Source organism: Petaurus breviceps, unplaced genomic scaffold, assembly GCF_028583685.1.
Source record: "Petaurus breviceps papuanus isolate PSGF00001 unplaced genomic scaffold, PetGlider_PUasm1.0 90842, whole genome shotgun sequence".
Taxonomy (NCBI): domain Eukaryota; kingdom Metazoa; phylum Chordata; class Mammalia; order Diprotodontia; family Petauridae; genus Petaurus; species Petaurus breviceps.
Genome location: NW_027187358.1, coordinates 4,036,950 through 4,045,886, shown reverse-complemented (window position 1 = coordinate 4,045,886; position 8,937 = coordinate 4,036,950). Strand labels below are relative to the sequence as shown.

Here is an 8,937-nt window from a genome sequence, read left to right as displayed (position 1 = left end):
ATGTGGAAACCCAGATGTTGACTGGGTATGGATGTAATGGTTGGACAGTTTGGAAATCTGTCTACTTGATCTGTTTCTGTCTTGATAATTCTGCCTGTATACTTTGAAGTTCGGGGTGCTGACCTTTTCCCCTGAACAAGGTAAACGATATATGTCTGACTGATTAAAGTAAGCTTGTTAACCCATTTTGAGTTGCTTTCCTTTAACAAAGCAGATCTAAGAACCTGTGTGAGCAGCAAACCCTGAGGACGTGCTTGGGGTGCTTGCTGCTACAGATCCCCAGCCCTAGGGTTTTCTGATGTCCATCCACCTGAACCAGTGGAAAAAGCGAAATTCCTTTAGGGATCAGTTGAAATATGGTTTCTGTGTAAGAGGCAAGGAAAACTCTTAAGGGAAAGAAAGGAGCTTTGAGGTTCAGTGACAGAAGTTGTTCCTAGTTCTCTGGATGCATTTCTTCACAAAGGATATTCCTCCAAAGAATGAATTGTTTCATCCTTTAAAGCTAGATAGGACAGAATTTGGAAGAAATTCCCATAACTCTTAGCTGTAGGGGGCTTCCCTTTGGGGAACATAGAACATAAAGTAGAAACCCATCTTATAACCAGAGTATGGGAAAGAAAAGTATGTCAGAGGACAAAGTCCTTTGAATGTGGATAATTGGACATCTGTTTAGTGAGAATTGTGAAGTTAAATAAACATCCTCCCAAGATTTAAAGGTATAGAGCAATTTGTCTATATAAGTGGTATGGGGTGTACGGAAGTTAAAGGTGAGAGGGGCCCAAAGAATTTCCTGACAGGGCAGGATTTCCTGTTTCTACCATGGGAGTCCCCAGGGCTACCTCTTTTTCTCCTGTAATTCATTACAATGAGATAATTTACTTAGAATCATAGCTGAAGCCCAGTGTGTAGCTGGTTGTCTGCACTGACAAGACCTACTTTTAACATGTCACAGCGGGAAAAAGGCAGGATACTCCCTAAGCCAAAACTTAAGCATTAGGATAAGTGAAAAACAAGTCTTAAGTGCGTTTTTGCCTACAATAATATCATGACCCAGCCATCAAAATGAGTTCACAAGAAGAAAAAAATCCCAATTTTCTTAATATTAAATGGATAATCAGCTTTTCTACCAGAATGCAAGGCATCATTAAAATAAGATAATTTTTGCTATTCTAGAATACCCCTCATATATAATAATTGTCTTTCCCTTTCACTAACCATGCAAGTTGTTTTTTTTTTTTTTTTTACCATGATTACTTTTCATGAGGGCAGATTTCTGCTTTATATGAAAAGGAAAAGGTTAAGCTTGTAGTATTATTGTTTCCACTTGTCTTCAAAATGAGACATATTCCTTCTCAGTTTATGTCAGGAATGGATCTGCTCTCTAATCTGGCAATACTCCAAAAGTAATACCTGCACATTTGGGGAAAAAAAAGTAGTCCTATAATAGATATTTCTTATTCCTAAAGTAGATTGTATGAAGGAATCTCTCTTTAATTGGCAAGCATTTAATATAGGGAGTTTCTGAAACTGACAGTTTTACATATATCATGTTGGCTGATCAACTGTGCAAGACTCATACTGCAGGAGATATAAAAAGGAAAAATTATTTGCATGAGTTCTGTACTACCCAGTTGCATATCTACTATTCTGTAATTTGGCACAAAGCAAACATGTTTGTTTATTTTAAGGATGCCTGTTGACCTGTAATGTAAGTTTGCTTCATGAGCCAGCATGGCACGCAGAAACAATACTCAGCTTGGAACAATGCTGATATTATATTTGTACTATTGCTATCAGATATAAATCATGGATTTTTCAGTTTGCATAACTGCCCTTATGAGTTAAATGTCCTTAGTGAGTCAAATCTCCATCTCCTGAATTTATAGAAATCTAAATAGATGAAGTTCTGTGTATGATTAATTGAAATGTGTGTCACAGAATCTTTAGGTATACACTGAAGCCTAGGGCCCCCTAGATATATGGGCATTCCCTGAGTTTCAGAGCTGACTGCCCTAGAGTAGAAAGGGAGTATATGTATACATGGACTGAACCATGGATCAGTGCCTCTAAGGAATTTTAGAACCATAGACTGTACTGTGGCATATCCTGTGCCATATGAATTATATCTTCACTACTGTCTTCTGTGACTAAGGGCAGGTTTCCAAAAGTGAATACAACCAAGCCAGTTTTTCAATTATTTGTGGAGTTCTAGGCAAAAGTTATGTCACGTTTATTCCAAAACTATAGAAACACCAAAGATATGCTCAAATAAATGTTGTTCCATAGCTTATATTGAGTTAAGCTGTCTGCTTTACTGAATATAGAAATAAAATATTTATGTAAATAATTTAAATTATTGCACAACAGAAAACGCTGCAATTACTGTATAGTGAAAATATAGATTAAAGGGATTTTTGTTGCAGGTCCAAATAATCATTTGAGTTTCATTTTTTGGTCACTTGACTAATCATTGCAAGAAAGCATACAAAGCACTTGATTAACTAAACACTGAATAGCTGTGAATTTGCTAGATTTTCATTTTTCCTCATTTCACATATGATCTCTTAAATGAATTCAAAAAACAAAATACAACTCTTTTGTTGTTCTATGATCCACAAAATTTAAAAGGCTTTTTATAGCAAAAAGCCTTTCAGTCAATCAGTTGTGCAGCATTTATTAACCACCTATTATGTTACAGGCACCACGGTAAGTGCTGGGAATACAAAGAAACAAGAAACATTTTTTCCCAGCCCTCAAGGAATTTAAATTCAACTGAGGGTGGGGGTGGGAGAGGATATATGTGAGTGTGTGTGTGGGATATAGAGCAATTTCAGGTGGAGACTATCATTTGGGGAGGAGGTGTAGTATTTCAGTTGAATTTTAAAGGGACCCAAGGACTCTCCTCAGACCATATCATAAATAACATACTTTATGAATATGAAGTAGAAATGATGAATAGGTTTAAGGGATTAGATCTGGTAGACAGAGTGCCTGAAGAACTATGGACCACAATTCACAGTATCATACAGGAGGCAGCAATAAAAACATTACAAAGAAAAAGAAGGGCAAGAAAGCAAAATGACTGGTGAGGCTTTATAAATAGCTATGGAAAGAAGTGAAAGATAAAGGAGAATAGGATGGATATGCCCATCTGGATGCAGAATCCCAGAGAATAGCAAGGAGAGACAATAAGTTGTTCTTTAATGAGCAATGCAAATAAATAGAAGAGAATAATAGAATGGGATCTCTTCAAGAAAATTAGAGATATCAAGGGAATGTTTCATGCAAAAATGGACATGATAAAAGAAAAAAATGTAGGGAAAGATCTTAACATCACCAATAACCATAAAGGTGTGATTACTGATTTAGAGTCAGATATCCTGGGAAATGAAGTGAAGTGGACCTTGGGAAGCATTGCTAACAAGGCTAGTGGAAATGATGGAATTCCAGTTGAGCTTTTTGAAATCCTAAAAGATGATGCTGTTGAAGTGCTTTATTATGCCAGTAAATTTGGAAAACTCAACAGAGATCACTGGATTGGAAAAGTTCAGTTTTACATTCTGATTCCAAATAAAGGCAATGCCAAGGAATGTTCAAATTACCAAAAAAAAAAATTGCACTTATTTCATACATAGCAAGGTTATGCTTGAGGTTTTGTTTTTTTTTTTTGTTTTAATTTTCAACATTCACTTCGATAAGATTATGAGTTCTAAATTTTCTCCCTGTCTTTTCTTTTCCCCTACCCCAAGTCAACATGTAATATGTAACAAAGAACTGGAACCAATGGGAGAAGCCATGAGAAAGAAGAAACAAAAAGAGAGAGCAAATAATATGTTTTTATCGGCATTCAGATTCCATAGTTCTTTTTCTGGATGTGGACAGCATTTTTCATCATGAGTCTTTTGGAGCTGGATTAGATTTTTGCAATGCTAAGAAGAGATAAGTCTGTCAAAGTTAGTCATCACATAATGAAGCTGTTACTATGTACAGTGTTCTCCTGGTTCTGGTCACTTCACTCAGTATCAGTTCATATAAGTCTTTCTAGGTTTTTCTGAAGTCTGCCTGCTCATTATTTCTTATATATGCTTGAAAGTCGGCAAGCTAGGCTTCAGCAATATGTAAACTGAGAACTACCAGAAGAGCAGGCTGGTTTTCAAAGAGGCGGAGGAACTAGATGCTAAGTTGCCAACATTTGCTGGATCATGGAGAAAGCAAGAAAATTCCAGAAAAAAACATCTGCTTCATTGACTACACTAAAGCCTTTGTGTGGATCACAGCAAAATGTGGTAAGTTCTCGGGGCGGCCAGGTAGCACAGCGAGTAAGAGCACCGGCTCCAGTGTCGGGATGACCTAGAGATCAAATCCGGGCTCCGACACTTAGCACCCACCCAGAAACACCCGGCCGTGTAACCTTGAGCAAGTTACTTAACCCCAATTGCTTAGGGGCGGCCAGGGGGCTCAGTGAGTAAGAGCACCGGCTCCAGTGTCGGGATGACCTGGATCAAATCCGGGCTCAGATACTCAGCACCACACCCAGAAATAACTGGCGGTGTAACCTTGAGCAAGTTACTTAACCCTGATTGCTTAAAAAAAAAAAATGTGGTAAGTTCTCAAAGAGATTGGAAGCATTAGATCATCTTACTCGTCTCCTGAGGAACCTGTATTTGGGCCAAGAAGCAGCAGCTAGAACCAAACATGGAATAACTGATCGGTTTAAGATTGGAAAAGAAGTATGACAAGGCTGTATGTTTCTGTTTATTTTACTTCTGCGCAGAATGCATCGTGAAATGCCAGATCAGACAAATCAAAAGCCAAAATTAAGGTTGCCAGGAGAAATACCAACAATCTCACATATGTGGATGATACCACTCTGATGGCAGAAAGTGAAGAAGAATTAAGAAGCCTCTTGATGAGGGTGAAAAAGGAGAGTGTAAAGGCTGCCTTAAAGTTTAACCTTAACAAACAAAACAACTCAGAGGGGGGCAGCTAGTTGGTGGAATAGATAGAGCACTGGTGCTGGAGTTAGGAGGATCTGAGTTCAAATCCAGCCTCAGACACCTGACATTCACTAGCTGTGTGACCCTGGGCAAGTCACTTAACCCCAATTGTCTCCAAAAACTAAGATTTTGGCAACTGGTTCCATCCTTCCTGACAAATATAGGAGAAGAAATGGAAGCAATGTCAGATTGTATCTTCTTGGGCTCACAGATCACTGCAGACAGCCACTGTGGCCATGAAATTAAAAGATACTCACTGGAAGGAAAGTTATGACACATCTGGACAAAAAGAAGACATTGCCTTGCCTATAAAGGTCAGTATAGTTAAAACTAGAGTTTTTCCAATAGCGATGTATAGCTATGAGAATTGAACTACAAGAAAAATTGAGTGCCACAGAATCAAGACTTTCAAATTGTGGTACTAGAGAAGACTTTTGAGAATCCCTTGGAAAGCAAGGAGATTAAATCAGTCAATACTTAAAGTAATTCTAACTCTTCACTGGAAGGTCAAATACTAAAGCTGAAGCTTAAACTTTGGCCTCATAAATGATAAGAAAGGACGGATCGGAAAAGACTGATGTTGGGAAGGATTAAAGGCAAAAAGAGAAGGGGACAGCAGAGGATGAGATGAATAGACAGTGTCATGGAAACAGTAAACATGAACTTGGACAGACTTTGAGAAATAAGGGAGGAGGGCCTGGTGTGCTGTTTCATCGATCATGAAGAGTAGAACATTATTGAACTGAACAATAACAATAAAGCAGTGAAGAGAATGTATTTTAGGGATAGGAGAGAGTTTGTGCATATTAATTAGAATATTCTTACTCCCTGCTCTGGCCTCTTTGCCATTCCTCAGACATGACAATCCTTCTTATATTGCCAATGTTATTACCCATAGATTACCTATAGTCATGTGTCTTTCCTGGGTAGATTTGCAAAATATAAATAACCCTTTTCCTTAAAGGCAAAATCAAAATATTTATTCAGATACCAGAAAGCCAATTCCACCATGGCAACAAAGAAGTTTATACACATCACCAATCCAGGGAGCACTGACATCCCCAAGACTTCCCTCCTTTAGGCCTCCACACAAACAACATACACCCTCTCTCACTCATGCTAGCTCCTCTGCCTTGGCTCTGCCTAGCTCTCTCCCAGCTCTGCCTCATCCTCTCTTCCTGCTCTACCTGGTCAGCAAGCTCCTCCCACCATGGGCTCCGTGTGACTCAGGCTCCATCATAGCAGTCAGCTGGGCCTGAGCTCACAGCAGGTCACATAGGCCTAGTAATGAGTGTGAAAGATCTTCCTGTTCAGTTAACATTACACATCTCCACACTGCTGGTATTTTCATTGGCAAATCCCCATGCTTGAAATAGTCTTCCTCCTCATTTCTGCCTCCTCCTCACTTCCCTCAAGTCCCAGCTAAAGTCTCATCTTCTATGAGAAGACTTTCTTGACCCCCTTTAATGTTAATGCCTTCTGTTATCTTCATGTATTATGCATCTATATGTGTGTCCGTATATACATATATATGTATATATAAACACATACCTTGTTGGCACATGATCTCATTAGACTCTGAGATCCTAGAAAGTAGGTTTTGTCTTTTTGCCTTTCTTTGTATCCCTGGCATTTGGCACAATGCCTGGCATGTCGTTCGCATTTAATAAGTGTTTATTGACTGACTGAACAGTGCTTCTGCTGTGTCCAGGGAATGCTGGAACACTTCAGCCTCTCTCTTTCCACTGAGAAGTACCTCGATTCTGAGTCCATACATATGAACCAGACCAAATTCAATCCTGGGGAAGCCTAACCACTTAAAAGAAGTGCCAATTTACCCTTCTAAAACTCTTTGGATTGTTACAACCATTCCAGTGCCCAAGGGATTGAGCTCTTCTACCTGCTGGTGGCATCCTATCAAATGCAGACATTTCTCCAGTTAGCCCCAACGAACGAACCCAAGATTTCCAACTGACAACTTACAAGTTTGCCTCAAAGAATGAACAAGTCCATAAGGAGATTGCTGTTCAGACACATACTCACAAGAAAGGAAACAAGCAGAGAAGGTAGCAGCCCAGGCTCAAATTCCCTGAGGTGTGTTAGAGTAAAACAAGGGCAGTTCCTGCACCTTCTCCTCTTGGAATAGGCTTAAATAATTGCAACAGGATGTGTATCCTTGAAGAGAAGAAAGAAGCAGAGGTCACTTCTTTTTAAAGATTCACAGACTCATTGACTCTTCCTGGTCATTGATCAACAAGTGGATTGCTCTATCTCCAAGCTCTTAATAAACCTTTCAACACTGTCATAGATGATCCTGGAGCCTGGAAATTTCCGCAGGAATTCTGGTGCACACTATCTAAGATGGTCCCTATAGGAATATTTCCACCACATGATTACTGAGGTGAAACCACAAATTTAATTCGTGTAATATTATATTTAAGCAATGACAATTAGTCCAGACTGACTGGAACATAAAATCCATGTGTAAAAAGTCAGGAGGAGTAGGCTGGAACCAGATTGTGAAGGATTCAAGTGCCAAACAAAAGATTTTGTATTTCATCCTAGAGACAAGAAGGGGCCTCTGGAGCTTTTTGGGGAAGGACGTGGGTATATGTCTACACTTGAGACAAGAAGACCAATTAGGAGACTTTGGTATAGTCCAGGAGAGAGATAATGAAGTCCTTAATTGGAATGGTGTCTATGTGGATGGAGAAGAGAAAAACATGAGAAATGTGTGGAGGTAAAATTTAAAACTTGGCAACTGAGTAGATAGAGGAAGTTTTATACAAGGGATAGAGCACTGGACTTAGAATCAGGAAGACCTGGGTGCAGCTCTGAGGTTGTAGATATTTGACTGAAAGCATGGTAAAGCCCTCAGCAAGAACAGGGAACTTAGGAAGAGGGGAAAGTTTTGGGAGAAAGACAATGACATATTTTGGACATGTTGAGTTTGAGATGCCATCTTCTGCTTGATCATACTTAATATTTGGAGTCACTCTCCTCTTGAAAACATGAAGCTATTTCTTACTATTCTAACATGTCATTAAAAGAAATTCCTTTGGTTCATGAAAAAACAAAGCATCTGTTCCATAGTCATTTAGTAACACGGGACATGAAATCCCTAATGGTTTTCTTGCCTTTGTTTGTTTTCCTTGTACAAAATATTCAGAAACCACAACAATCTCTATGAAGAAAAAAATTCTTCAGCAGAAATATAATGTATATGTTGGTCAATAGTTATATTCCATACTTCTTTCAGATTGGCATAGCTCTAGTTTGAAAGCACAGACTTTCCTGGAAGACATTTGAAACTATTTATCATTTTATAATTTGTGGCTTAAATCTGAGCCATGAACCAAGCAACAAGATTGGTTTGAGGCACTTTTGAACTTCATTTTTAAAAATCCTGAGGCTAGAAGACAATTTCAAGTTTTCTATCCAACAAAATATTGGGGGGTTACCAGAAGAGAAAAAAAGGAGTTTCATTTTAGCTGGTCATTTCTTTCATTGCTCTGTTTAAGACTTTGAGAAAATCAGACTTTTGTTTTTGTCTTTAAATCCCCAGGAACTAGTCTAGTTCAGGACTTATAGTAGGGGCTTCACATAGGTTTACTGCTTACCTGCTCAAATGATAGGTGAAACTATGAGACTAATGTATTTCATAGCTTTAAAGACACACCCTTTTCTATTTTGTCAATGGAAGCATGTGAGTCTTAGGTGCCTAGGCCATGTGAGAGGAATATTGAAAGTAAGACAAAAAATATCAATGACAGGGAAAATGGAGGATGAGGAAGAGGTGCTATTGTAGATTAATTAACCAATAAATTGTAGATTTAAATCTTCAAAGGGTGCTCCCTGCCTATCTCTCTCAACTGTGGAGAGTGCCCAGAAATGAACACACTACAGTTATTCCTTCTACATTGTGACTTTCCCCATTGTG

At 38.7% G+C, this 8,937-nt stretch overlaps 1 long non-coding RNA gene across 1 annotated transcript in view; it reads left to right on the top strand.

Moving 5' to 3' along the window:
- LOC138148762 (uncharacterized) overlaps positions 1 to 8,426 on the top strand; it is a 15,310-nt gene extending 6,884 nt beyond the window's left edge. Inside the window, exons 2-3 of the long non-coding RNA XR_011165149.1 lie at positions 3,750 to 4,286; positions 4,775 to 8,426. This is a non-coding gene — a long non-coding RNA (uncharacterized lncRNA). The remainder of the gene's footprint in view (positions 1 to 3,749; positions 4,287 to 4,774) is intronic.
- The last annotated feature ends 511 nt before the right edge of the window (positions 8,427 to 8,937 follow it).